We start from the raw sequence: 23094 nt of genomic DNA, 5'->3' as shown, positions 1-23094 counted from the left end.
GAATATTAAACTGATTTTTACCATACTGCTTTATGACATACATTACCATCTTTAATTCAGCTCAGTGAGCTGGCCTGTAGTGTGATAAATCAGTTAGGTATGTCTATGCCTCTGGTGTGCTTAGTAAACTGTGATTTCTGCATGAAATATATACAGTCTTGAGCCATTTGCATGTGCACATCTATTACTTGAGTTGAACCTGTGGTTTTAATGACACACAGTGTTTATGATGCACTCTTTTCTTGCATGGGATCTCAGGTTTTGACTGTACTGTCACTTTTAAAATGTAGCATTGACTTTATATTTTGCGTTCTGTAAACTAGCAAAACATCATTTAATATCTGTGAATGCTTTTTTGTCTGTCTGTATCAAGATATTATTTATGCATTGCAACACTTTACTACCATAATTTAAAGGTCTTAACAATGACTGCTAAACAGAACAATAGTGCGAAAAATTTGTTTGCCAAATCTGTAACTGTAAACCCTTTATTCTGCAAATTAACTTGAATGTCTTTTCTGATATACTCTACATAACATGTGCTTCCATAATGGTAAATGCATGCTGTTAACATTTTTTTTTTACTGGCCACTCCCAGTATGTTTTTCTGAGCACTTTAGCTGTGTCAGCTGAACTGGAATTTATTTTATCTTTAACCTATAAATCTATATGTTCCTGTCATAATCAGTTCTTCAAATTCAGTACATTTTCACAATCTACTGCATGCAAATGTTTACAAATGTCATCTGTATGCACTACAGTACATTCTGTAGAGTTTTTATTTTTCCATAAAATCTTGTTACTTAAGTCTAAAACAACATACAACTGTGATAACATGTCCATACCTAATATGGAGCTCTTACACTTCAAGCTATTAACTGCTATAATCTTTGACTCTAAATCCTGACAAAACTGCATTTGTGTCCTCTGGTAGAGGTCTATTTGTAACTGAAATTGATGTGTCTGTATTAATCAGTACATTATTTTATATTTTTTCCTGTAAACAATGAAATAGTGTCATTTCTTTCAACCTTAAACATTGACAGATAAATACTCTGGTTTGGTGCGAGACTGTTACACTCGTTATAGATAAGGTGAAAATCCTTTTTTATGTAGAACTAGCAACAACACTGACTTGAACTATGGTATAGTTTCTTCTTTATTCTACCCTGAAACACTAGTAATAACACTGACTTGAACTAAGGTATGCATTCTTTCTTTACTCTGCCCTGAAGTCTGTATGTCATTTATGCTAGTGTTTACTTTATGAAACTGATGACAATCTGCACTCTGATCCCCCCTATTTCTCCTCAGTGCAATATTTGTACTGGTTGCTGAAAACAAGAAAATAGACTTTATCACATTCTGAACATCTGTATTTGAAAGAATGTGAACTTGAGACATTGCAAGTGTTAGGTTGGGAAATCTGCATGTTACATACATTGACTGTGTTGATGTCTCTATCAGCAGTATTGCAGCATACTCTCCATTTTGAATTACATGTGCTGTATCATTTACACTGATTTCTGAAGACCGTGAATAAGAATTTGTGTTATTTAAGTCTGAAACATATTGATAGAAGTTATTATGCGAGTCATGAGACAGTGTGTCTGTTGCACTGTGCTTCTGTGATTTAATCCTTTTGTGTCTAGGAAGATGTAACATTCCTGAACTAATAACTTTTAAATTTAGACTGTTTTACCTAATTTTTAACTTCAAACCATGCATTTACTGGTGTATTTACTGTGGAATTACTTACTATTTGACATATTTATACAGTTTACTGATTGTAAACTGTTTCTGAGATTTAGCAAGAAAGTGCATTATGATTTGAAGTTTCTTGAAAAATGTGATAACTGCTTCATCAGATGTAATGAGACTCATAAAAATTCAACTTAAAATACTAGTTCCAATTAAGACTTGACCAATCGCAAAATACCTACATTTAAAGTCACTTAACATCCCAAAGCATACTCTAAACCATGTAAAAGCACATAAAAACACAAATAAATAAATACAATAGACAAAAATGCATATATAAAAATGTACATACATGTATAAAAATGCTCCTATGAAAAACATTTAGATTAAATATACTATCTAAAAAGTGGTCTGGCCTTAAGCATGGATGTAATGGGTACCTTATCATTAAGACCATGTCCGTAATCTCCTCTCAGTCTGATGATCCATTTAGCTTCTAACTTCAGTCAGATTATTTACATCCCCACCTCTAATGTTATCATAAATTCTCCCAATAGCCATGAACTTAAAACTGTGCTTACTATTAGTCTGTTTAACATGTTTAAATTTAAATGAACATTTCTGGAACACAGTTTTTTAGACTGTTTACCCAATTCTGAACTTCAAACCATGCATTTACTAGTGTCTTTAGTGTAGAATTACTTACTGTTTGACATACTTATACAATTTACTGATTTTAGACTTTTTCTGAGATTTAGCATCATGAAAAATGTGTTCTGGCATCTGCAGTTTTATTAAACTTTTTTTCTTGTTGCTTGGCTGTGTGACGACATAATAGAAACTTGACAGGCTTTCATCTGCTTTGGAGATGGTGAAGTACATTGCTGTTTTACACTGGCATGTTTTAAAGGAACACTGTTGAACTTCTTATTGCTGCTTTGTTGATGTTAGATTGTCCAAAGTACTGTTGCTTTGCTTATGTTGTGTTCTGTAGCATCTTGCATATTACAGTACTTATGTCGGGTTAAGGCCCACCCTAAGTTACAACTACAGATTCATAATCGGGTACTGCTATTAGCATTTACTAGACTATCATTGTGTTGCAGGAATGGGAGTGCTTAACATGGTACTTCATGATTTTCCTTATTGAACCCTTGAGTCACATAATTAAGAGAGTGGTGCTGCAGTAGCGTTGTCACCTCATCGTAAGACATTGTCCTGTTCGATTCTCAGCTAGAGCGTCTTCTGTGTGGAGACATGCGTGAATGGGCGTACCTTCGTTGAAGGTTGTGCGCCAGGGCCGGCAACTCGGCACGTAAAAATCTACTGCCCAATTATTAGTGGACTGGAGTTCCGCTGTGGCAACCCTTAACTGGGAAAAGCCGAAAGACACAACAACAACATCATACATTTTAAAGCAGTTGTTGTACAGTGTAGTAGGTATAGCCTGAAAAAGGATGCTATACATTATCATGCTGGTTCTAGGTATAATGAATATCTATCAAATATTCACATCTCAGTACATGATAATCATGCCCCTTTTATGACTGCAGTGGTGCAGTGCTTAGTGAACAAACTACATTTGGTGGTGTACAGTATAGCAAACTTGTATCATACTTACATTACACTTACAATGTGTTATTCCAAGTATTTTTTTGTCAGTAATTATTATTACATCAAAGTAATAGCGACTCCTCTAGAAAGACCTAACAGCTGATATAATTAAAGACAACGTTTTATTGAGATAAAGAGCTTTCACGTTCTCTAGAAATGCTTCTTCAGACTCTTAACAGTTACAGAATAAAAACTTCAATATATAAAAAACAGTGAACCAATCAAAGGAAGTAATGTTGTTTATTATTCAATTAAGAATATATGCTGCAGTTACGTTTAAATAAACTCTAACAAATTAAGCCTAAACAACATCATACACTCCCTGTTAACCTTAAAAACAAATACAGTTCAATATTGCAATCATCCTTGACTGAGCAACTAATAAAAATCACAACTACTGTTGCATTTATAAGTATATAAATAACTTAAATACAGAATTACAACTTCTCCATAGTTAAATAATGTGATAGAGCTCATTGCACAGAAACCTCAGCATACAACATTACGCATAAGTTGAGACTCAAAATGTACTACTGCAATATTTTACTATCTCCACTACTGACATATAAAGTAGGAAACATGTAAACTTAACTAAGTGAAATAGCACACACAATATTGCCAGACCCATACACACCTGCAGTGCAAGACATTATGTAATAATATCAAGTAAATTTCAATTTATGTACAAATTATCAAAACCAGATTCACATAACTCCATTTTGTAAAGTATTATTCACAATATGAACAATGTTTAACATTTTAATAAAAAAAATTAATGTAACCATGTCAAATGTAAATACAAACTCATTGATCAAAAAGTTTGATCACAAGGCAGTCTGCCTTAAACAAAACCTAAAGGGTACTACAATAACTAGTTATCAAGTAAAATGCTAAGGCATGGTGTTTAAATATTCCCAGACCCAACAGGATCTGCGGTACACATCATGTGATGTTATTGTATAAGATTCATTAAGTGAAGCATCAAAAACCTGGTTACATAGCCCCATAATATATAACAATAATTGTAATGCATCTAATGATAAATGGCATTCAAAACAATTGTTTGGACCACCTAAGACCTAAACACAATGATTTTTTTATATCTACGATGAAAATACATACTTCATAGCAGGTGAACTGCACATCTTGCACTATTATTTTCAAAACTGATGCAAGCACACTATACTGCAAACCATGTCACTAATGGTCACATGATGTGCACTTAAAGGAGCTATGCCTCACTTCACAAGTATGCTCACTCATTCATAATATGCAAAAGGCATCAAAAACTTCCTTGTCATGTTAACTCATAAACCAGTGCTATATCAAATAAGTAATCACATTTCTAAAGTTAAATAAGAACATTATATTAATTTAAAACACGACTATTATATGACACAATAACACCAAACATCACATTAACTTTCCTTTCTAAAATAACTAATATAAAAGTTGAAAATGTGTGTTGAAAACAATGCCTGAAAACGTCAACGTGAGATTGGGCTACATTTCAAAAAGGTTTTAAAGAGACAGCATCATTTAACCCAAACCTTTTACCTGCTTGCAAATTGATGATCCACCTCTGCTCAAGTGCTTCTGTTAAATTTTTGATGTCACTGTTCCTGATGTCACTAGATACTAAACTCAGCACCAAGAATTTAAATTTATGTGTGGATCCTGCCTGCACTACATGATTCGCTGTGGCTATAGAAATGTATTTCTTGTTAATTTTATAAATATGTTCTCTCACTCTTTCTCTCAGTGTCCTGTTGGTTTTGCCCACATAAAATCTAGGGCAACTGACACAGTATGCTAAATATACTAGATTAGAAGAAGCACAAATAGCAAATAAATCAAATGTATATAACCTACCTGTTTTAAGGATGTGTAAAAGTATTGTTATTAGCCATATAGTTGCAAAACTTACATCTATCACAACTGTAAGTACCCTTTTTTGAATTAATCATCACAGATCTAAGAAGAGTATTGTTGTTGTTCTTATTTAACTTTAGATATGTGATTATTTATTTATTTGATATAGCACTGGATTACGAGTTAACTTGACAAGGATGTTTTTGATGCCTTTTGCATATTGTAAATGATCAAGTGTATTTGTGACTTGAGCTATAGCTCCTTAAAGTGCATATCATGTGATTATTAGTGACAGTGTTTGCAGCATGGTGTGCTTGTGTCATTTTTGAAATTAACAGTGCAAAATGTCTGGTTCACCTGTTATGAAGTTCATATTTTCATCGTAGATGTAAGAAAATCATTGTGTTTAGGTCTTAGATGGTTTAATCAATTGTTTTGAATACCATTTATCATTAGATGCATTGCAGTTATTGTTATATACTGTGGGGCTATGTAACCAGGCTTTTGATGCTTCGCTTAACGAATCTTGTACAATAACATCCCATGTTTTTGTGTACCGCAGAGCCTGTTGGGTCTGGAAATATTTAAACACCATGTCTTAGCGTTTTACTTGATAACTAGTTATTGTACTACCCTTTAGGTTTTGTTTAAGGCAGAATGCTTTGTGATCAAACCTTTTGACCAATGAGTTTGTATTTACATTCGACATTGTTAAATCAATTTTAGAGAGCTGTTTAACATTATTCATATTGTGAATAATACTTTACAAAATGGAGTTGTGTGACTCCGGTTTTGATAATTTATACATGAATTGAAATTTACTTGATAGCATTACATGATATCTTGCACCGCAGGTGCGTATGGGTTTGGTGATATTGTGTATGCTATTTCATTTAGTTAAGTTTAGATGTTTCTTACTTTGTGTCAGTAGTGGAGATAGTCAAACATTGCTGTAGTGCATTTAGAGTCTCAACTTGCACGGCATGTTGTATGCTGAGGTTTCTGTCCAATGAGCTCTGAGCTCTATCGTATTACTTAACTATGGAAGAGTTATTAATTCTGTGTTTGTTATTCATATATATATATATATATATATGTATGTATATATATATATATATATATATATATATATATATATATATATATATATATATATATATAAAATGTATGTATTTTTTTAAAATAAATACAACACTAGTTGTGATTTTTATTAGTTATTTAGTCAAGGATGATTGCAATGTTGAGGAATTGTATTTGTTTTTAAGGTTAACAGGAAGTGTGTATGATTGTTTTTTAGGCTTAAATTGTTAGAGTCTATTTAAACACAGCTGCACCATATATTAATAGAATAATGAACAATGTTGGTTCTTTTGATTGGTTCACTGTTTTTTATATATGGGAGTTTTTATTCTGTAACTGTTAAGAGTCTGAAGAAGCCTTCCTAGAGAATGTGAACTCACTTACTTTATCTCAATAAAAGTTTTTTATTATATCAGCTGTTGGGTCCTAGTAGAGGAGTCGCTATTACTTTGATGGTTTTATTTATACTCCAATGACTCCTTGCTCAGGAGGTCCACTTTTCTTGAGTTTTAGTAATTATTATTTGATGTACTTCCAAGATAGCTGCACGCTGATCAACAGCTTAATTTCAGTTCTTCCTGTGTGAAAAAAAGCTGAGAAATAAGAGCCAGTAGTAGTCAGCTTGATTAAAATAAAGTTACTGACTAGTAAGTGCATTGCCTGGATGCGAGGAAAGAAATTTGGTGAACTTGAAAGTAAGTCAACCAGAATAGGTGAAGAAAAGCACTGGTTGTTCAGCAAAAAAGCGATTTAAGCTTCAGCTTTGGTACAAAAGATTGCTTTCAGTAATTTAGATGAATAAAATAAATGAAACACTGAAGGAGTATATAAACTCAACAAAAGACTAAAATTATAGTAGAAGCTTTAACTAGCTATTCAGATGAACTGATAAAACTGCAAAAATCAGAGTCTGCAATGAAAAAAAGGATGCCGGAGTATAATCTTCTCAAGAATCTCAAGAAGAGCAAACATGAGATTTTCTGTTGTACCCAAGAAACTGGAAGGAATAGACTGTGCTAATCTTTTGAAAGCACAAATAAGCAGTATGACTTGTATTCTACACCAGGAGTTGTTAATTGAAAGGACACACAGTGTATGCTCCAAACCTGGCAATGAGAAAACAGTCAAGACCTGTATTGGTAGAGATGCAATAATACAAGCAGAAAGAGCTGATCCTGACAGAACTTTGGCAGAAAGAAAAGGTATTAAAAAATTGGAGACGGCAGAGAGTTTGCAGTAAATGATTATTCACTGTACACCACTCAGAAGTGAAGCAAACTTATCCCAGCATTCAGTTCATGTTGAGAGGCAGGTGTAAGATTCAAGCTGTTGTATACAGCTCTCTTAAGAATTTTTTTTTCCTGGTTCAAAGACATTTTTATGCAGGGCAGGATATAGAAGAGATTATATTTTGTCATCAAAAACTGATCCAGCAAACAGAAGAAGACTCTGCTTCTCATTTATCTGACAATAAAGTTCATTCAGAGACTTTGCAAATGAAACCTTTTCCAGTGTTCCAAAATAAAATGCTTGGAAGACCGAAAAAAGCACAAGAGTTGACTGAAAGAATCAGGAGTACCTTGGCGTGAGCCAAAGTCTGGTTTTGGAAGATGGAGTTGAACAGGAAGACGAGCAATACTGAAATTAGTGAATAAATATAGGTTGATACTAGGCTATCTGCCCTAGGGCATTTATAAGCCTAGCCAGAGTATGTTTGGCTTTCGCCACCCTTTTAGATTAGTTGACTGTGCCTCTGTATAGTAGGTCACAGAAGGTAGCCCTTTTAAGGTTTGTTTACTGTACCTCTGTCAAACAGCAACACAGAAGAGATCCCAGGGGTAAACTTACGATCTCCCATCCATTCATCAAGATTTCTCTTGAAGAGGGTCAGTGAGGGGCTCTGCCTGACATGGATTGGGATTTTGTTCGAGTGATGGGAGCCTCTGGGATATGAATCTGTCCCTCCAGCATGTCCTATTTATTTCTGTGCTGAGGTTCAGGTCCCTGGAGCGTGTAGCTCTAAGGGATTTAGATTTTCTGAGGTGAAGCATTTCCATTAATTCTGGGTTGGACATGGCTTTATACATCAGACACAGATCGCCTCTGAGTAGGCGGTACGCAACTGAGTAGAGCTGGAGTTTCTTTAGCCGAACTGCATAGGGCATCTGTTTGAGCCCCTTGATCCTTTTGGTGAGATACTTTTGGGGTCTTTCCAGTTGCTGAAGGTGTCGGGTAAGGTACATCCCAAACGGGGCATTGTACTCAATTATGGGCCTGATAAGTGATGAGTAGAGGGGCACAATGACCTCTCTTCATCTAGATGTGAACCCTTTCATGATAAGGTGGGCTATATAGAAGGTCTTTCTAACCACTTTGGCAATGTGATTGTCAAAGGAAAGATTGCTATCTACTTGGGTCCCCAAGTCCCTAATTACTTCTTCCGTACTTAATGGATTACCACCTATGTGGTAATTTGTGGGCACTTTGTTTTTTCCAAAGGGGATGACTATGCACTTTTTGGCATTTAGCTTTAGGCCATGGCTCTGGCACCAGTTATCCGTCTCTGTGAGACCCTTTTGGAGGATGCTTGTGTCAGTGGGAGAGTTGATTATAGCACCCAGTTTGCAGTCATGTGCGAACTTGGTCAGCCATAGTCCACCCGTGTTAGCCTGTACCTCGGAGAAATATATACCAAACAAGAGCGGTCCTAGGACTGAGCCTTGTGGGACACCACTTGTAACTGGTTTAGAGTCTGACATGGCACCTGCTATTCTGACCATGTGGGTTCTATCCCTGAGTCAGTTTGCAACCCATCTTGTGACATAGGGGTTGATATTTAAGCTGGTGAGCTTATTTATGATGCCCGAGTGGGGTATTTGTGCCAAAGGCCTTTGCGAGGTCCAGGTAGCCTGTGTGGACTACCTTCCCTTCATCTGTGGCTTTGGTAACTGTTTCAAAGAAGTCGACCAGGTTCAAGAGGCAAGATCTGCCCATAACGAAGCCGAATTGGGTAGGATCCAGTGTCTGGAGGTTCCCAATGTCTTTGTTTATGATTTCCATGATGATGCGTTCCATAGCTTTGCAGACCAGGATAGTCACGCTTATAGGGCGATAGTTTCCGGGGTCTGTTGGGGTCTGTTGTGGCACCACCTTTGTGGAGTGGGACCACTGTTGCTGTACACCATTCCTTGGGAACAAATCATCAGTCACATTTGTGAATTATGGCTTTGCAAAAAAAAGTGGCTGAAAAGACTGGACTTTTGTTGACTTAGTTCAACTTTTGGGTGGACTGTAAAGTATATATACCCCACATTACATTGGACACTAAAAGGGAAAATAACTGTTAAGTAAAGCAATTTTTTGTTTATTACCATTTGTATAAAATATTTCCTGATATAACTTGTGTGTTATATGTAAACAGATTGTTGTAGTTTGTAGTCAGGGATGTTTTAAATGTGGGGAGAGTATTTTCAGTAATTGTTGATCTGAGTGAAATTTTCAAAGATTCATTGCTGACTACTTTTACATGGAGATGAGCTGTCTGCGGGTGCAAGCAATTAATCTTGAGAGTTCTGAGCATTCTTTGCTGAAGGAAGTGCAAAATCTAGAGGTATAGTAGTAGGTCTGAAGTTTTGGGAAGTAAATAAGAGAGAGCTTCAATACCTTAATGCACTTAACAGAATGGTGTACAATTTAGTTTTATTTAAAGATAGCTGGTGCACTTTTACTTGGGGCTAAAAGTTAATGTTTTCTGAAAGCGTACAAGCTGTTTTTCAGATCTGTGACTGAAGTAAAGACAAGAAAAGAACAGACAGGTGTCAGTGTAAGTTGGAACACAGGCTTTAGCATGCACTTCAGTGTGGTTAACCTTAATTTTAGGTTAGGTAATACCTGTGGGTGCAGCTGTTGATTTGGGGCAGTTGTTCCTATCTGGAGAGTTAAACATTTTTGAAGGTAAGATGCACATATCTTTCTGTGTTTGTTTTAAGTTAATAGGGGATGTGGATGTTCGGAAAATGTATTTAGCAGTTTGTGACTTTTCATAAAAAAAAAGTCTTGAAAAATATGACATAGGTTCAAATGATGATGAGAAGAAAATATTATATAAAATATTAGACTGTCAAAAATTAGTGCGTGCATGTAACACGAAAGTTGAAAATACACATTCAAAAAACTGACAAGTATAATAGGTGGAAACAATAGCTTTTTATCATACTGTCTATGCTATCCATATTATCTTGGAACATAAATTAATAGCATAGACATTATGATAAAAAGCTAATGCTCCCATGTATTATGCCTGCCAGTTTTTGAGACAAAAATGAAAGGATATTGAATTATATTAAGAAATACAGAGTGCAAACAGCAGTGCTGTATGAGACACATTTGGAAAAAAAATGAGCATGTGAGTTTGACAAAGGAAGGATTTTAGGATGGGTATTCAGCAGAATATCAGATACAAAGGAAAAAGGGAGTAATTATACTAATTGCTTAGAGGGACTCTGGTAGGGGTGAAAGATGGAAAAAAAGACAATAACGGTAGATTTGTGATGCTAATAGGCTGTTGGCAAGGGGAAGAGGATTATGTTAGCGCGACGTTAGCATGTATTTGTATTCTATCAAAAACTGGTATTATGAAGCTTAAAAACATTTGGGAGAAATACTCAGCTTTCAGTAGGGAACTTAATTTGCAGTATTGGGGATGTATCAGGAGTTCTGAAAGGGAAAATGTAACAAAAGGGGGGTAAATTTCTGAGACATTTATGAAAATATCTGGCATAAAAGATGTGACTTCAGCATTAGAAACTAGGACAGAATTTACATATTATTCCCCAGGGTACAATAACTGGATAGAAATTATATTTCACAGGAACATGTGCATTTAATTGAAAGCTTCATCATACTTCCAATAACTATTTCAGAGCATGGACAGATAAAAAAAACAGATAAAATGAATGTAGGGTAATAAAGTTAAAATGAGACACTGATACTTTCCTATCTACCTGTAAAAGAGGAATTTTAAGGAATGGGTAGTGGAAATTGTTCAACACTTATTAAGGATATTAGAAATATCATCAGATGTTTTAATGAGTGGGATAAAATGAAAATGGACTTTAAAAGTAGTTTAGAAGTAAAAGGTAGAGTTATGGTTAAGATGCAATAGGAATTGTTTAGAAAGGAGTAGGTGGATAATATGCTTGAGTTTAAAAAGATTGCTGTTAAGCATCTATTTTTGATAGTAATTTCAGAGGACAAAAACTTTTAGCACAACAACTTATGCGACAGAAAGAGGAAAGGGTTGTTGCAAACACAGGAAGCCTGTAACCAGAAAAAAATAACCAGATATCTTGTGGAGGTATTAGAGACATTTCAGAAATTTTATGAAAATTTGTATAAATCAGAGAATTGTGGAAATCAAGAAAATCATAAATGGAAATATTTATGGAAGACTTAATAATGCCAGTGTTAGAGGTAGGCGGGGATCAACAACTAACAATTAAGGTAGGAGGTGATGAGATAAAATGGTGATGTGTAATCAGTCTACAGGATAATTTCTAGGAACAGATCATGTTCCTGTTGAAGTTAGGAGAGAAAAACATGGTAAATCTCTGGAAGATTTTGTTTAACAGTATCTTAAAAAGGAGGGGGGAAGCACCAACATCTTTTAAGAAGGCTGTGATAGATGTATTACCTAAAGATGGTAAAGACTGGTCAGACCCAGCTTCATGTAGATGCATTTCAGTTTTAAACCATGATTATAAAGTGTTTATAATAGCTAAAAGAGTGGCAAAAGTGTTGCAAACATTGACAAATATGGATCATTGTGGTTTTGTGCAGAGGAGGCAAACATTTGAAAAAGTTAATAGTACAGTGGTGATTCAGAGGGAAGCGGAATGTAAGAAAATACTACTGTTGTTATTGGATCTTTTTGCAGAGAAGGAATTTGGCAGAGTAAGCTGGGATTTTAGGAGTATGGCAATGGTAGTTTCGCATTCCCTGATGCAATGATTAGGTTAATTTTAAGTATATATTAAGGATCAGAGGCAAGAATTAAAGTTTGGGGGGGTTCCTTTTGCTGAGTTGTGGAACCAGGCGGATGTGCTATTTCTCCTTTGTAATTTGCTTTATATCAGTCATTGGCAAAGAAAATAAGGGACATAGAAATGCAAGGATATAATTGGTGTGGTATTCAAGAAAAGTTGGCTTTCACTGCAAATAATATTGTTTTCCACCAGATAAATCCAGAAAAGGACATCTCAGTGTTGTGAAACATTTTGAGATGGTTTCTCAGTCTTTTCAGGATATAAAGTTAATGCAGATAAAACAAAGGCTATAGCCATAAATCATGTACCCATACATGAATTGGTTCAGTAATACACATATTTATGGAGACACAATAAGATGAAGTATTTAGGAGCATAGATTAAAAATGATTTTATTATGACAGTGGAGGATGTATGGGAAGAAACTAAACAAAAGATAAAAAATGAGAAATTGGAAGTTCTTGTTTATGGATATCGATAGTAAGATACAAGTAGTGAAAATATTTTAGTCCATTTAATTCTATGTATGGGTCAGGCATATTTTTATCAACCGGGGAGAAGTTGTGGACAATAATTAGTAAAGAGTTTTAGGAGTTTAGTCGGCAGTGGAAGAGTGCAAGATTTAAGCAGGATAAGATGATCCTTCCAGTAGAACAATGTGGTTTAGGATTACTTAATTTGAAGGGATATTTTAGAGGTACACGGTTAAAGCTCATATATGTAACATGAGCAGAAGATTATAATTCAAAATGGAAAGGGATGATGAAGCAGGGAGAAGTTCAAGAAATAAGAGAGAGAGTGGAATTTTGGATGCATATCCTTAAGGAGAGTAATAACAAGCATGCAGAATATTTTATTCATAAAGGAGCATAATGTATTCTAAGAACTAAGCCAAAACAAGAATGGCAAAAGGAGATTTTGTCAGTAGCTATGACTGCAAGTAGAGGTACATAAAATAGGCAAGAAGGGGTTGGAATTTACTGGAGAGAACTGGGAAAGTAAACTCAAGGTATTGGAAGCAGATAATTAGAAAGTGAAAGGTAACAGATTGGGATGAGACCAAAAATACATTTGGACTGCAGGCTAGAGAATGCCTTCCTTATCAGTGATTTGATAGCAGGGTATAGACAAAGAGAAAGGGATAAAGGGACTCTTAAGTAAAAGACATTATGCATCATTTATAATCTAGCCAGTCATTGCCGGTCAAACATTACATTGCTCATTCACATCCTGCCTTCTTTTAATCCACCTTCCTCTTCTGCATGTAGTTTTCCCACAATTCCCATTTTCCTATGTAATTTGCTCCTAACCCTTTCTAAAGATCCCAGTTCCAGTTGTTGTATCTCTTTTAGTATAGTCACTACTTGTAGTAAAGTTGGTTTACACTTTGATTTCCATTTTCTAGTAATTGCTCTTTTGGCAACCACCATAATTAGACTCAGCATGGTCTTACTATATCTAGGCAATTCAGACTGTGTGTCATAGGTTAAAAAAATTTTCCTTAGTTATACCAGTTTGCTCACCCAGTATCTCTGACAGTCTGCCAACTCATTACACACCCAGAAAATATGTTCCTGGTTTCCTCTTTCTTCCCCATCACACCTCCAACAGAAAAGCGACTACTTTCTGGATTTAAGTATCTTTGCTTTTTTTCACTTGGGATAGCTTCTGTAGCTTACCCTGAACTAGCTTGAACTGTTTTTTAACTGTTTGCTGCATTATTTTAAAATCTGCACTTAAAGTTACATTTTAGTCGAATTTGATCGAAAGTATGTTTGTTTGTTCGTTTAATTTAACTGTGGAGTCTGCCCACTAAAGTGTGCTAGCTTGTGTAACTAATTTATCACTGTTTCTGCATTTTCCATGTGTTTCTACCAAAAAATCAAAAAAATAATCCTTGTTTTCCCACCTCTCCTCGACTAGTTTAGACCAGTTTACAGGCATTGCTGTATTCTGGGCTGTGGTGTAGTTCCTGTGTTGTCCATTACCTTACTTGGATAGAAGGAAGTTTCTTTGCTCACCAGTGGGAGTGGGGAGCCTTGAGCAGCCTACCTGTCCCTGTAGGAAGTGACCTCAGCACAAGAAGCTATAGTAATTGGTTGTTTTGGACCATTTCTAGATCTTTTGTAGTTCACTGTTTAAAATCTGCGTTTGCGGCTTTGCGCGGTTGTGCGCATAGCAGCCAGTTAAACTTTTCTGGCTCCGCCAAGTCTGCTCTTCAAATTTTCCCTTAAGGAAGCTCTACTCTTAGTATAACCAGACTACTCACTATATTATAAGCCTAGCACTTGTTCTCAATACTTCTCTACTAAGTAAGCACTCTCGTACTAAGTAAAGCACTACATCTACTTACCACCCCTGTGAATATCCACTTCCCTTAAAGGTACAGCACTCCCTTATACTGTTCTAGCATGTCGAGTGGTAGATTACTGGTGTTGTCTCCAATTCAGCTGGTCAGTCTGGGTATCTTGAGACAATGCTACAATTGTCTCATGTACACAGACAACCCTCTCCTCCTCCCAACAAACACAAATACATGTGAGAGATGCAACTATATAGCCAAACTGGAGGCTGAACTCTCTCAACTCAGGGCTGGCATGACCAGACAGGAGGAGATGGCAACCACACACACAACAATCCCAGTCCCACATAGACCTACCACAACTGCAAACCAAACACATAAAAACACAAAGACATACTCGGAGGCTCTAATAAAAAACTTACCAAAACAACAGAGGCTCCCAAAGCAGACAACCAAAAATCCATCACCTCAAAACAAAACACATGCAACACATACTTCAATAAATCAGTGTGTCAACCAATCACAGCCCTTAAGGCCAAACACCTTGCCTGATACACTAGCAATAGGTGACTCTATAGTCAGACACACTGATGTCCTGCTGACCAGGCTGAACAAGGAGAAGGTGACTGTGAGCTGTCTATTGGGAGCTAGGATCCGCCACATAACACACGCACTCAAGTCACTCCAAAGCAAGTACAAATATGACTCAGTCATTGTCCATGCTGGTGTGAATGACCTGAGACGTACCTCCCTGGACTACATGAAAAGAGACATAGAGGAGCTCTCCGATTATGTAGCCCAGGCTGGTATGACCCTGACCCTGAGCAGCATCTTGCCCTCACCAAGAATGATACCACAATACAAAGACAAGATGATCAGCTTTAACAATTGGCTCAAGTACTGGTGTCATGCTAAGGGGATCCAATGTCTGTCTGCCTGGGATGACATGTTGGACAAGCCACGCTGCACCGCAAGGGATGGCTTACACCTGTCACCACTGGGCTTCCGGATATTGGCTAAGGCTCTTGCCACCCCATAGTGCCTTTTTAGGCAAGGCTCAAAAGACAAACCCACCTCCTTAGAAAACAAAATGGAAAAAACTAAGGGTAATGCTGCTCAACGCCAGAAGTCTAAATCTCAAGATGCAGGCACTTGATGCACTCCTCAGCATGGAGAACGCCGGCGTCTGTGCAGTAACTGAAACCTGGTTCAAGGCTCCTGAGAGCACCCCAGCTACCAGGCTATACCTCGTATCATGCTTTTGGCCCCAAAACCCGGGCTGAACCACAAAGGGAGGGGGAGTTTCCATATTCATCAAGGACACCCACACCTCCAGGTTAGTAGCAACACATGAAGCATCAGAGACCATACAGGTGCAACTAACCATAGGCAAAACTGCTATACAACTGGTAGCATGTTACAGACCACCCTCCCAATCTCAAGAACCCCACTCAGCCTTCCTGAAGACATTGGAGGATATGAATGTATCACAAATTACCATCATACTGGGAGACTTCAACTACCCAAACATAGATTGGGTACATTATTCTAGCCCTAATACCCTAGCCCAAAGGTTCCTGGAATTCATAAATTCAAATGCACTGGAACAACTAGTCACCTCTCCCACTAGGGAGATAATATACTAGACCTGATCATCACAAACATGGGGACAAAATGCTCCACACCAGAAGTATACCCCTCACTAGTGAGATCTGACCACAAACTAATCACCCTGGATATACATATCCCACCCCCACCCCAGCACAAAGACCACAGTGAAAAACTTCTCAAAAGCAGACTTCACTCTTCTTAAGACTGAGATGGTATCCTTTAAGCCCACTGTGCCAGTGGATACCACATCCCACAATGCGAAATCCTTCACAAATGCTTTCTATGGACATCTCCAAGAATGCATGGATCATGCAATCCCAAACAAATCCAAGTCCCTCTCCACCAAAGGTAAGCATCCTGTCTGGTGGACCTCAGCCATAAACAAATTGTATAACAAAAGAAGGAAGCTACTGCACGTCAGAGCAAAATCCCATGAAGGGAAGACATCTCTGATCAACATTAGCAGAAAACTACGTTCTCTCATAAAAACATCCAAGGCCAACTTTGAGAGAAAAATCGCTAAGGACACTAAAGATAACCACAAAGCCTTCTTCAGCTATGTTAGAAACCTGGGCAGAAACCCTCAGATATGTTCAGAGTTGGTTCACAACAACAAAAAATACACTGAACCCACAGATATTGCCAACATTCTGGCTGACAGGTTCAGTGCAAATTTCTCCCCTCCTTCACCCCCAAAAGAAGAAATACTTATCCTAGCTGAATGTAATCTCCCTGTCATCTCAGATGTCCAAGTGAGAACCGCCCTAAACAAAGCAAAAAACACAGCATCAATGGGACCTGATGGTATCCCGGGTTGCGTGTTACGTGAACTCCAAGAGGAGCTAAACCCACACATAAAAATGCTATTTAACCTTAGCCTTACTTGGGATATGTACCTGAACACTGGCGTGCAGCAACAGTGGTCCCACTCCACAAGGGGGTGCCTCTACAGACCCTGGAAACTACTGCCCCATAAGCAACCAGCCTGGTCTGCAAAGCTATGGAAAGAATCATTATGGAACTCATAAACAGAAACATAGGGGACCTACAGACACTTGACCCCACCCAGTTCGGCTTTGTAAAGGGCAGATCCTGCCTTTTAAACCTGGTTGACTTTTTCGAAAAAGTCACTAGAGCCATTGATGAGGGCAAAGCAGTCCATACAGCATACCTGGACTTGGCTAAGGCCTTCGACACAATACCCCACTCAGGCATCATAGATAAGCTCAACAGCTTAAAAGTAAACCCTTATGTCACTAGATGGGTTGCAAACTGGCTAAAGGACAGAACCCATAAAGTTAAAATCGCTGGAGCAATGTCAGATTCAAAGCCAGTCACAAGTGGTGTCCCACAGGGATCTGTCCTGGGACCCCTCTTGTTCGGCATTTATTTCTCAGATGTTAAAGCAAACATGGGAGGGCTGTGGCTGACAAAGTTCACAGATGACTGCAAACTAGGCGCCATAGTCGATACACTGGCAGATACACACATCCTACAAAAAGGCCTCACAGAAACGGACAACTGGTGCTGGAGTTACGGCCTTAAACTAAATGCCAAAAAATGTATAGTCATCCCCTTTGGGAAAAACAAAGTACCCACAAATTATCACATAGACAGCAACCCACTGAGTACGGAAAAAGTAATCAGAGACCTAGGGACCAAGTCGACAGCGACCTCTCATTTGACACCCATGTTGCCAAAGTGGTTAGAAAAACATTCTACCTTGCACACCTCATCATGAAGGGATTCACATCCAGATCCAAGGATGTCATTGTACCCCTATATTCCTCCCTCATCAGACCCATGATTGAGTACAATGCCCCATTTGGTATGTACCTCACCCGGCATTTGCAACAGCTGGAGAGACCACAAAAGTACCTCACCATGAGGATCAAGGGTCTCCAAGTCTCCAACATATGTCTTATTCTGCCAGACTAAAGAAACTTCAGCTCTATTCAGTAGCATACCGCCTGCTCAGAGGTGATCTCTGCCTGAAGTACAAGGCCATGTCCAATCAGGATCTGATGGACATGCTCCACCTCAAAAAATCCAAATCCATCAGGACCATGAGAGCTAAAGACTTAAACCTCGGCACAAGTATGAATAGGACATGCTGGAGGGATAGATTCATAACCCAGAGTCTTCCCATGCTTTGGAACAAGATCCCAGTTCGTATTAGGCAGAGCCCCTCACTGACTCTCTTCAAGAGAAATATTGATGAGTGGATGGGAGATCGTAAGTTTACCCCAGGGGTCACATCTGTGTCACTGCTAGACAGGGGCACAGTAAACTAATTCTGTTATATAAGGGGACCTTCATTGTGTCACTACTGGACAGAGGCACAGTATTCTAAATGTATTCTGTACATTTTTTTGTACCATTTCATGGGGTGGCAAAAGCCACATCACTATGGCTAGGCTTACAAATGCCCCAGGGCAGATAGCCTAGTACTATACTATGAAACTATGAAACTATGCTGTCTCCCTGAGGAAAAATTATTTGAAGTCTACTTGGGGTATAAAAATACTTATGTAAACACTTCCAAGCAAAGATTCATAGGTTCATAGGTTCATAGATTAGTACTAAGCTGACTGCCCTTGCGAGCCATTTAAAGCCTAGCCAATTATCCCTTGTGAGACTCAAACCCTGCACCTTTTGTTTGTAAGGCAAACAGCTTAACCATTAGGCCATCCTCCCAACCCCTGTCCTAAATCTTGTAGACCTTGTTGCATATTTGGGAGACATACATATATTCCCCATTGTTTCTTTGTGAATTGCTCATCCAGTCTGCTTTGGCAGAGTTTTTAGCTGAATCTAGAACAGAAGCTGCCATTTAAAAAGAGATAATTAGTAGGGCTTATAAAAATATTGCTTGATAAGTATAAAAATCAATCAGAGTAGGTTAGAAAAGGTTGAGAAGGGAGACTGGACAAGCAATTTGCTAGAGAGCAATGAGAGGACATATGTACAGCTCCCAAGTATGCAACAAAGTCCAGAAGGTTTAGAATCTTCCATTGGAGGTGTTTCCATAGTTGTATTTATACAACAAGCAGACTTCAAAGACTTTTTACTCAAGTAGATGGCAAATGTTGTTAATGTATATTTGCTTATCTCTTAAGTGATAATTTAATAAAGGTTTTAAAATAGTTTTATGTTGGCAGTTCATGAATATATCTTGTGATACATACTGTATATGTTGCATGCTGTAACCATTGTATTACACATGTATGCATAGTTATATTGCTGTAACTGTATTTGTTCTGTGCAGTGGAAGTGTTGTGCATATATGATAAAATATTCTGAAGGTACATAAACAGTGTGTATATATTTTTATATGGACGGATTTTATATATATATATGGGTAAACTTCATTACATCGACAAGCATTTTAGGTGGGGCACTTCCCCACACACACTATATATATCAACGTCGATGTAATGAAGTTTAGACGAATGACAGTTAGGTGAAAATTGATTTCGACTTCGACGATAGGGGATATATATATATATATGATATATGTATATATATATATATATATATATATATATATATATATGTATGTATATATATATATATATATATATATATATATATATGTATGTATATATGTATGTATGTGTATATATATATATAGACACACAAACAAGATTCACAGTTAAAATATCTGAACTGAATATCTTTTTCCTTTGCTTGGAAGTGTTTGAAGCTCTTTTGGCCATCCCCATGGTGCAGAGTTGATGAAGCCATGACTGCTGTCCACATTAGTAGTGTTTAGCTAGCGTCAAAGGAGGAATTGCACCAGGTGAATGGGTGTGAGTGATTGATAGCTAAAACCAAGAAATCGAGATGAAGGCAGTGAATAAAACCAATAACCAAAAGAAATTGCCTAGGCACCACAATGAGAGCTCGCAACTCAGCTGGAAACCAAGAGAATCAGTACAAAACACACAGTTGATGCCTATTCTAGTTATATACCCTATCTAATTAACCTAATTGATTAATTTCAAGCTAACAAGCAATCTTATTTAAAAAAAACATACAAACAGATCCTATACATCAAATTAAAATTAACTTCCATACATATTATTGATAAAAATTCTATATAATGGGGCACATTTGTGGATAAATGTCTTTATATTATATACAATGTTAAAAACAATCTAAATAGTTAGCCACAGCTCTAAAACATTAAAATGTATGTACACAGAGTATATGGAGTGTATACTGCCATCTAATGGTTGTAATGAGTAAATAAACTTGATACTCATAACTTAGCTGATCTGAGTTTCAATACTGGCTTAATAGACAAAAATCATTTAAAAAAATTATTTGCCAGTATAATTCCTTGTATTCCAATTTGTCTTCCCATAAACCACCTCTTACGTCCTTGGGCACAAAATCCAATACAAAAAAGGAAAACATTGCCTGAGGGCAAAAATCTTGGTTTCCAGCTGAGTTGCCTAGGCAATTTCTTTTGGTTATTGGTTTTATTCATTGCCTTCATCTCGATTTCTTGGTTTTTGCTTTGGATGCGATGGCTGACACCATGGAAGCAGCAACTGATATGGAGCCTCGTTCTGACACCAGAGGTGAACTAAGAAAGGTTTCACAGTTGCCAGTGTGTTATTCTCTGAGGACTGCTTCTCAGAAGGATTTACCACCTCGAGGTACAGGACAGAGATTCCTGCCTTAATACTTGTTTACGGAGTCAATCCTTTGCAGATTTTCGAGACTTTTTGACACTGACAATTCTCAAACAGGCAGCAATGGAAAATCATTTGCGGTTCCAGCAGAAGGCTCTACGGAGGTTTTTAACCAAGGTGACTTTAATAAAAAGCAACCAAACCTTTTTTTTTTTCAAGGCTTTTTAAAGAAAAATTATGATATACAAGGTGTTACTTCCAACAATAAGACTAATGCTGTTAAAACTTATAGGCAAAGCCTTGATGATTTATATTTTTTTCTTGACAAAAGAATGCCTTAAGGGCCTAAGGCTTTCTAAGTTTCCTAACAAAGTTGAAGAAGGGTCTGAATTTCATTTAAATTTAATTAAGATATTTGACCAGTGTGGTTTTGAAGTTATTAAAGCAATTTTAAAAGAAAATGGGAAGGTGATGGCAGGTATTTTAGAAGAAATGGAGACTATTAATGACCAGATAGTTAATGATCTTTTATTTCAGGTAGAAAAAGAAAACAACAGTATCACAACATTTTTTTACAAATTGATTCTGACTGCATTATTAACATGGACAGGAAACGGGGTAAGTTAGCAAGGGACCTTAAAGAATACAAGGACCAAGTAGCATATCCAAAACCCAGGTCTTTTTTTAGGTATCAAGATCCTAAGACTACTAGGGACCAAGTGGGTCATCAATTATACACTTTTGATCAGGAAAAAGGGAGACTTTATAGATACTCCTTCCAAGACAGAGTGTAGACCAGGGACCCCACGCCGCGCATCCAATCGGATCGCAACCAGAACCAGAATTACTACAACCAGAGGGGCTACAACAAGAGGTAAATGGCAGTTACACTTTTTAGAGCTTCATAACTACAAGATTTTCAATTACAGTAACATTGAGGTACACCCTGAACATTTTCACCTCTTTTCCAAAGGGTTCAAATTTGTACCAAATAGGAAAGCCAGCATTCCTAGATCTATTATAGACCTTAAATTATTTCTGAGGAAACAAAATTTACACATATTGTTTAATGGGCAAGAAACAGTTACAACTTCTAATCCTGTTCTCAAAAGGAAAAGTGTTTTTAATCCCCCCTTCATCCTCAATTGAGGAATTTTGGTAACTTGTTGGAAAGAGAGATAAGGAATACCATAGCGGCACACTATGTGAATTCTAATTTAACTCAGGTGGAGAAAAAATTGTTAAATGATTTAAAACACGATGGTAATTTGAGGGTGATGCATCCTGATAAGGGTGGGGGCATGGACAATTTTATTTATGAATCAAAGATGAGGGATTCTTTACATGAGACTAGTAAATACTCTAAGGCATCAATTAATGAGGTTAATATAGCTAAAAGCAAAATACATTTGATGTTACAAGATTTACTGTTGGATGGTTCTATTAGTCAAGAACAATTCTATTTTTTGTTCAACCAACAAACCCGGTACCGACAGTTTTCGGTATACCCAAGGTTCACAAAAATCCCACGGATCCACGCTTAGGTTAATTGTTTCGGTTCTATTACCACACCTCTGGCTGCATTTGTGGATGACAAACTCAAGACCTTGTCATATACTTCCTCAAAGATTCTTGGGATTTTCTGAGGTGTGTAAAACCACACCTTTATTCATCAGACCTCATTTTTGTCACTCTAGATATAGTGGACTTATTTGGTTCCATCCCACATGAGATTGGACTTTTATGGTTGGAACAGGCCATTATTGATAATGGTACACTGTCTCATGGAGATTTTACTAACTGTCTCTTATTTATGGAGATTATTTTGAAAAATAATTTCATGTACTTTCAGGGTGAATTTTTCCGACAGAACAAGGGTGTTGCCATGGGTGCTAAGTGTGCTCCAACGGATGCTAACATTATTTTGAATTGGTGGGAGAAACAATTTATTTTGGACAGCCCATTTACTAAATGCTGATTTATGTACAAGAGGTTTTTAGATGATATATGTATCTTTTGGATAGACACTGAGGAAAGATTTTTCGAATTCCTGGATTACCTGAAGGGCACGACCAATTTTTTGAATTTTACCTTTGAAATTAATGCGGAACAACTGGTATACTTGGATATTACACTCAAAAAGGAGGAACAAGGGTTCTTTTCTTCTAGTATACATCGTAAGAAAACCTTTTCCAATTCATACCTCCACTACAAGAGTGCCCACTCT

General features: G+C 37.1%; 1 protein-coding gene across 1 annotated transcript in view; it reads left to right on the top strand.

Annotated features, from left to right (window-relative positions):
- Positions 1-23094, top strand: part of WDFY3 (WD repeat and FYVE domain containing 3) — a 5086165-nt gene that overhangs the window by 4015532 nt on the left and 1047539 nt on the right. The gene's annotated exons all lie outside the window — the stretch shown is intronic.

Source organism: Protopterus annectens, chromosome 17.part0 (genome assembly GCF_019279795.1).
Source record: "Protopterus annectens isolate FY-2018-M chromosome 17.part0, PAN1.0, whole genome shotgun sequence".
Taxonomy (NCBI): domain Eukaryota; kingdom Metazoa; phylum Chordata; order Ceratodontiformes; family Protopteridae; genus Protopterus; species Protopterus annectens.
This window is presented reverse-complemented; position numbering and strand designations above follow the sequence as displayed.